We start from the raw sequence: 8,464 nt of genomic DNA, 5'->3' as shown, positions 1-8,464 counted from the left end.
TGTGGCCCGATGCGCCTGCTATATGCTTTGGCGCAATTTTGCAATGCGATACGTTGAGGCCCGCCGCGGTTAATATGTGTCAAATATGTGTCTTTAGTGAGAAATAAGTTTTTTTTTTTTTTAATATATGGCTTTTATTTGTGCCAAGAGAGCACAGATTATTTCGCCAATGAGAAATAAGTTAACTGACACCAAGTATTCTTGTCTTTGTTAAATGTCAAAACAATGAATACAAATTACATATCAAACAAAATAAGATACTTTTTGATTTCTTTATTATTTAGTTTTTTTTTTATAATATTTGAAAAAAGAGATAAAAAAATATCTTGTATTTGTGCAGTTTAAATACAATTAATTTATAATTAGGTTTTATCTTTATCCGGTAACTTTGGTTTTTCTCCGGCAGCTGTAAAAGATAACAGATTATATTAGTTACTCTGGTATCCAAGGTGATAACACTACATATTATACAGCTGCACAGTTAGTAACTTAAATCCAAAACCCTATCTCAATTTCTTTGGGTTATTGTAATATCGCGCAAACACATTTTAAAATCAATTGTGTAATTCAAATTTAAAAAGAAACCGGAAACCATTAATGTTTTGACAGCGAATAGGTCTTTCAAGGTTGCTTGCTAGGACTTCATACAAGTCTATCTCAGCATGTACCACCCAGTCATCAGATTTTCTACCACCACAGCAATACCCGATATTGTTGTTTCTTGGCTTAAAGCGTGAGTGAACCAGTGTGATTACGTAGGTACAATGTACATAACATCTTAGTAAGCAACATTGGTGGTGGAATTGTGATTGTATTCATGGATGATTGTGGTGATCACTTACCATCAGGTGGCCTGTGACCACTTGATTTTATTATTCTTACGTAATCATTTTTGTAAAGGGGGTACCCTAAAAAAAGCATCCCTAATTTTGGGATGTTTAATGATGATTAATTATGAAACTTAAAATAAATTCTCTTTTCTTGTGTAATGTAAGTGAGTGTATGCAATGAAATCCACGAACGAATCCAACAACCATTATTGCCTTACGTAATTGATTCCCATTGACCCAATAAAAGTACTTAATAAACGATTGATCACGTTTAGCCGCCTCGTCCTTCATATCAGACTTGAGTGCCTTCCTCAATGTTGTCGCAGCGATGTTCGAATAGTTAACGTAACTGAAAATTTTATACAAAATATGAACATTTAGGTATAATCAAGTTTACCTACGATCGACCGTACACATACGACTGTATTATATTATATGTATTTAGAATAACAGCAAAACCCATGTTTTGCTGTTATCAACTGGTGGATAAATCAGGCAGATTTTCAGCTAATTACTAGATAAGAAGTTGTCACAAACTATTATTGTCTTTCGTAACAGCAAATTAAAGTTTTACAGCACTGTTAATACGTTATCTAACTCAATGTTGCTATAGAATTAAGAAAACCTATATTAATATTATAAATGTGAAATTGACTCTGTCTGTCTGTTTGGAACTCTTTCCCGACCAAACCGCTGAACCAAATTTTACGAAATTTGGTATGAAGCAAACTCAAACTCCAAGAACGGGCATAGGCTATTTTTTTGATAACATGACAACCAACACCCAAAACGCGGGCGACTACTAGCAAATCATATAATATTGAATATTAGATTTAATTTATTTTAACAAACGTACGTACTTTAATCCAGCCATTCTCCAAGTGCTCATTATTATTTATATAAGTGAATTCTTGCTTCGAACAGATATATCATTTAAATGTAATTTACTGTGGACTTTTGACAACAAAGTTTTATGACAAGGCGATAATATGCTCGTCAGAGTTTATATTAAATAGTTTGTATATCAATTATTTACGATGATATTTAAAAGTCTTTAATTATAATAATGTTAAAATTGTCTTTAATTAAGCTTAAATCATGTATGAAATATTTTAACTGTATACACCAGTGATTCCCAATGTGGTCCAGGTGGAAACCGCCCGGGGTCTACGGGAGAAATGATGGGGGTCTAGGTAGGAGTAAATAAAAAATAGGGTTCCATAAAATGTTAATGGGGGTCCACGAAAATTTATCTGCTTTTGATAGTAAAGAGAAAAAATGTAAGCATAGGTATAGTAAAGTAAAAAATGGGCCAAAAGCGACACAATTTTTATTCTTTGGCGACTTTAAGAATGTGGTAGAAATGTAGCAGTCGGGGTCCACCGAAACCAGTAAAATTTTGAAAGTGGTCCACGAGAAAAATAAGTTTATGAACTACTGATACACCTATACACAATAATGCTTACTATAACTACAACAGGAGTAAAATCAATTTTGATAAAGAATAGCCGCGAATTCGAGATCTTACATAATATATGAAACTTAATAAAGATTTGCGAAAATTTTGCGCTTTGGATATCGGCAAAATGTTTTTTAATTAAAAAAAAAAGTTTGGTCGATTTGGTGGAATAGAGCTCTTTGCAGGTCACATGAGATTTGTTAATTTAAATTATGTTTATCTTTATTTTTACGATTGCTATAATATATACCAATGTTATTATAAAATAGATTATTGTTAAATATACTTAACTACTGGTAATCGCCCAAGGCTTCGTGGCTTCAAATTTCACAAAATTCGGTTTAGCGGTTTGGTCGTTTGGCCGAAAGAGGGACAGACAGACAAACATACAAAGTTACTTTCACATTTATAATATTAATATAGGTTCAATAAAAGTAGCTGTTGTCTATTGGTTAAATTTAATGTATTAACTATATAGTGTCTAAATATAATTTGAAACAACGCCACAAAGCTATGTATGAATGGGCCTATAGACAGTAGCTGGCAGATAGTAGATTCGCAGTAATAAATACGTACGTTGAGTATTAATAGATGTATGAAACTAGAGACTCATAGATAAAATACTAAGGCTAATAAAAAGTAGATAACGACTATGTTTGGTTTACTTTATATATTAAATGTGTCGGTAGGTCAGTAACCGAATCCAGACGATTGATGCTTTGAGTATTGTCAAATGTAAGACAGCATGTTGACGAAATCACTTAATTTCAATAGTCATAAATTATTAGTAATTGTGGGTAGATGTCTGTAGAGTAGGAATAGAGAAAGTTCTGGAAGGGCTCATTGAGTGCCGAAAATAAAATGAACAATGCTCCCTTCTTCATATGACTTCACGACTCTGCTTAATTACACGAAGGTAGTGCGGCTGAACACTTCGTAGGTACATATTAATTAAATACGTCTAAGAAATATAATATGGAAAGAAAATTAGTAAGTAGGTACAAATTGAAGGAGTGCAGGGCATACAAAATTAACTTCTTTGATATATAGTACATAGTATGTTTAGGTTTTAACAACTCACCAAGTGACCAGCGTACATAAGACATAATAGAAATAATATATTTAATTCATTGGTTTGAGAGATGTAGATTATAGTATACAAGTAACAAGTACTTAGTACAAAGTCTGTGTTCTTAAAATGATTAAAAAAGTATTAAGGTTGACCCCACAAGCAAGAACAGTGCTGCTGACCTGACCCGCTTCGCACATTTTCTCCTCCCGCCATAAGTGTCGCCGGGCCTAGGGGTTTCTGTACCCTTAGACCCCCTAGGAATTGGAGGCCCGTAGAGGTGGGTGTGTCGTAATGACGTCACGGTAGTATGCGCAAGCGATCCCGTGACGTCATTCGAAAAGACGAAGTGGTTACCGCTGGTTTTTTGGTAGGTATTCCGGCCACACACGTGAAATAAGACTTTATATCTCTTGTAATTGAGTGTAATAACAAACACGAGGAAATCATGTTAATCGTTGAAGAGATAATGCTAGTGATGTGACGTTTTTAATCACTAACTTCCTGTAAACGAAAGTCATGTGTTATGTTCCATAACCCCTTTACCCAAGAGTCCATATTAATATTATAAATAAGAAAGTGAGTTTGTGTGTCTGTATTTACACTTTCACGTCTCACGACTCAAACAATCAGTTAACCCTGAACTCGCGGGTTAAGCCGTGGGCGAAGACTAATTAAAAATTCATACAAATCATCTGTAAAATAAATGGTATTGTGTTTTTAAATTACAAATCAAAAAATCTAGTGATAATAAAAGTTAATTGCCTGATTATAATTGACATTTTAGTAATCATGACATAATTGGCGATATTTAACAAAATACTGTGGCAAAGTTTATCTTATCTGCACCAGAAGTTCCGTAGAAGGCATTATATTTAAGTTTGAGAGATTTATAGACCGGGAGATGATAATGACAAAATATTTGGTCATTTGTACCAGTATGGCGGTTCTTCAGGGGACTAATTACGTAAAGGCTAAAAGGTGAAAATCGTTTGGCCAAAAAAAAAATTACTCCTTTGCAGTGGTATGGCGGCCATTGGGAACTGTCGAAAAAGTATGGCAAGGCGATTTTCGTGAATGGCTACTCGACGATAATTAGCTATCCAAAAATTAGCCTGGTATAAATGGTTGGATTGATTTATTAAAATTAATGTATTCGCGTCGGTATGGCGGGCTGCAAGCCACACCCGAGAAGTATTGCATTACGCTACCGCCTACTTCTTTTTTTTCGACTATATGAAAATACAAGCATTTTGTGGAACAAATCGTTCGACACTCGTTCGATTAAAGCCCACGCGATTGGGGCGCCGCCGGTGCGAGCGCTATGACCATCATTTTCCTTTTTGCCTTTACGTAATTAGACCCCTGGAGAACCGCTATGCTGGTACAAATGACCAAATATTTTGTCATTATCATCTCCCGGCCTATTATTGTTGACATATAATAATTATTTCACGTTACATAATAAACGATAAAGACAAAATATAATAATTCATATCATACGTTAGATAGAACATACAGATTATTTTGAATTAATTCTTTGTATATTTACACGATCTTCGCAACATTGAAAAACTTATTAAAAAGGAGAATCAAAACCATAAGTTTTTTAAATATTAAAATATCATCTTTAAACAAAAATCCTTTTAATTAGTTAATGTAGGTCATATGCCAGTTGAACTTTATTACCCCTACTGTGCTAATCTATATGGTTTTCTGTTTGACCTAAAATGTATCTGGCAGACAATACTTTCAGACATTTAGTTTTATCCCATTTTCTATATGGTGTTTTATAAAGTATTTAAATAAAAAAATCTTACGACGCAATGTACAGAAGCTCTTCTTAAACTTTATTAAAAGAAGAATCGCTCTAAGACAGTGGTGGATTAACCAATAGGCTAAGTAGGCTGGAGCCTAGGGCGGCAGATTTAGAGGGGCGGCAAATTTAGTCAAACTTGTTATTAAGTAAGTAAGTAAGTAACAGCCTGTAAATTACCCACTGCTGGGCTAAGGCCTCCTCTCCCATTAAGGAGAGGGCTTGGAACATATTCCACCACGCTGTTCCAATGCGGGTTGGTGGAATGCACATGTGGCTGAATTTCAATGAAATTAAACACATGCAGGTTTCCTCACGATGTTTTTCTTCATCGCCGGGCACGACATGAATTATAAACACAAATTAAGCAAATATATATAGTGGTGCTTTCCTAAGTTTGAACCCGAACTCATCGGTTAAGATGCACGCGTTCTAACCACTGAGCCATCTCTGTAATCATTTATTATGACATAAACATAAGGAAAAAAAAACGCTCAGTTTTCATACTGTCTAACGGAAATGCGGTGTCCAGTATATTATAAATTTGAGACAGTAGCCGTTTTTATGTTAAAAATGGTAACATTATCTCTGTGTATTCGTCTCTCACACAAATAAAAGGGGATGTAAGGGAACTTGTTATTACCCTACAGAAATAAAAAAAAAACTTATAATTATGTGTATACACCGTCCGTAATCCGTCTACTTGTCACTACATAGTGGGTTGGATCTATTAACTAACAGAAATATCACCTTTTTTTTTCTCGCTGGAAAAACGCATTACGCGCTTCCCCCACGTGATGGAAAGTGGGGGGGTGTGTGGGACTCCCCGGAGCCCTGAACGCCGAGTACGCCCAAGCACACCGGGTTTACCCACTAAAAAACCAGCGGTACCCTCTCCGACTTTCGGCGGACGCCACGGGATCGCTTACGCATGCTACCGTGACGCCCTGACGGTCGGCCCGTCTATACGGGCCTCCAACAGCTAGGGGGGATTCCCAGGGTACTGAGACCCCCCCTGGTCCCTACGGCGCCTATTGAGGCGGAGGGAGAAGGTGCGCGTAGCGCCTTTTCCTTCTCCCCGGTCGTAACAGAAATATCACCTAGTTTATAATCACTGATTATGAAAGTTCATCAAAACATCTCAAGCATTATCCAACAAATAATTTCAGTTTATAGTAATAATATTTCAGTTTTGTTTTCTCGTAAAATATTATCATAGTTCCGAAGGTAACTCCTAAATCAGTATGTTCTAGAACTTTTGAAAATGAGTATTTGTGTTTTAAGCGATCGTATGGACGTATCTTACCTGTCTTAACACTTGCAAGATCTGGACCGTGCGCGTGTACAGCAGCTGGGTCGGCGTTGTCTTTACCGACTTGCATCACAACAATCACTTATTTACATAGAGTCATATGAGACATTTGGTTGTAACACTTATTAGGATTAAGAATGTAAGTCGTATTCAACTTCACGAGTGAGATACGATTATTTATTTCAGAATAGCATCGCAGAGCAGAGTAAATTTAATAAATTTATATTTGTAAAAACATTTTTTTATGGTATAGGTTAACGGACGAGCATATGGGCCACCTGATGGTAAGTGGTCACCATCACCCATAGAAAATAACGCTGTAAGAAATATTAACTATTCCTTACATCGTCAATGTGCCACCAACCATGGGAATTAAGATGTTATGTCCCTTGTGGCTGTAGTTACACTGGCTCACTCACCCTTCAAACCGGAATACAACAATACTGAGTACAGTTATTTGGCGGTAGAATAACTGATGAGTGGGTGGTACCTACCCAGATGGGCTAGCACAAAGCCCTACCACCAAGTAAAAATAATATTACGTTTTTTTATTGATTGACTGACAATTTTCACTTTTATTGACATCTATACCTTAGGCTTTCAACTACGATTTTAGTTACTTATGTATACCTAATAGTACTTGCCAGTTTTAGGATTTCTAGGTTATTGGTTGTCACGTACTCGTATTAAGCAAAAAAATTAGCATATATTCTTGGAGTTCAAGTTGCTTCATAAATAAATTTCATCAAATTCGGTTCAGTGGTTTGGTCGTGAAAGAGCGACTGACACACAGACTGAGTTACTTTCATAATCATTGATTATAAATTAGGTGATATTTCTGTCAGTTACTAGATTATTTTTCCAACCCGCTATGTAGTGACGATTATACGTATTACGGACGTAATGTGTAATAATCATACTAATAACGGGAAAAAATCGATGTAATGAGGACGACAGAACACAAATCATAAATGTTGCAAAAGATAGTAGGGGCGGCAAAAATTTAAGTAGTAGGCTACTAGCGGCAAATTTGTAAATCCGCCACTGCTCTAAGCGTTCTAGTACTTACTAGTAAATGTGTACACTATGATAATAATATGAAATTTCAACATAAGGGTACTTTTAATAAACAAATTGCTGCCCGAAAAATCCGTTATTTCCAATATCTAATTTTTGAAAGCTGTCTTTCTTAGTTCATGAGGTATGTGTATTGTTCTACAAAGAATAACAAAGAGCTTTTACAAAGTAGAATAAGCTGTTGTACGTTACGCAAAATATCGAAAGCCTAAAATTCAATTCATATTTCAAAGATATTCATTTCTATGCCACATTTTAATATCCTCTAATTTGCATCGGAAGCAACAGCAGCATGATGAAATTACCTCTAAAGCTTCTCTTCTTTCTCTTCTTTTAGCCCAGCAGTAGAACCTTTACAGGCCGAACATTCATTTTTATATGTAATCATTATGTATTTACTTAATATGAGTATTATTCTACTATTTGTAACAGTAATCGCCTAAATATATACAAATATGAACTATAACTAGTTACTATATAAATCTTGACTGCGTGGAATGGTGACAAGAATGCTAACAGCATTTCCCCGTTAAATCGCAGTTAAGATCCTCTGGGCAAAAAACGAACCAACCCTCCTGTCACCAGTGGAGGCAATGAGGCGAGGTATTATACTTTTGATGAAGCTTTTTGCACCACTACTACAAGGGCCAAACGGTTCGACAGCAAATCGAACCAAAAAGTATTTTGATATAATACACGAATATTTAGTTCTTTTTTTTGCTTTAGCTTTTTCCGCAGTGGCACCGGCTCTTTCTCGGTGTTTCAGTGTTTCTCGGATATGAGTTCGAGCCAACGTGTCAATGCATATAGCGTCCCACACAAGGGCCCGGCCTCGTTCCCAGGGAACAAATGTTAATCCATCAGGTCTCTTACCATCATCACGACTTTTTAGAGGGTAATT

The sequence above is a fragment of the Vanessa cardui genome, chromosome Z, assembly GCF_905220365.1.
Source record: "Vanessa cardui chromosome Z, ilVanCard2.1, whole genome shotgun sequence".
Lineage (NCBI taxonomy): Eukaryota > Metazoa > Arthropoda > Insecta > Lepidoptera > Nymphalidae > Vanessa > Vanessa cardui.
This window is presented reverse-complemented; position numbering follows the sequence as displayed.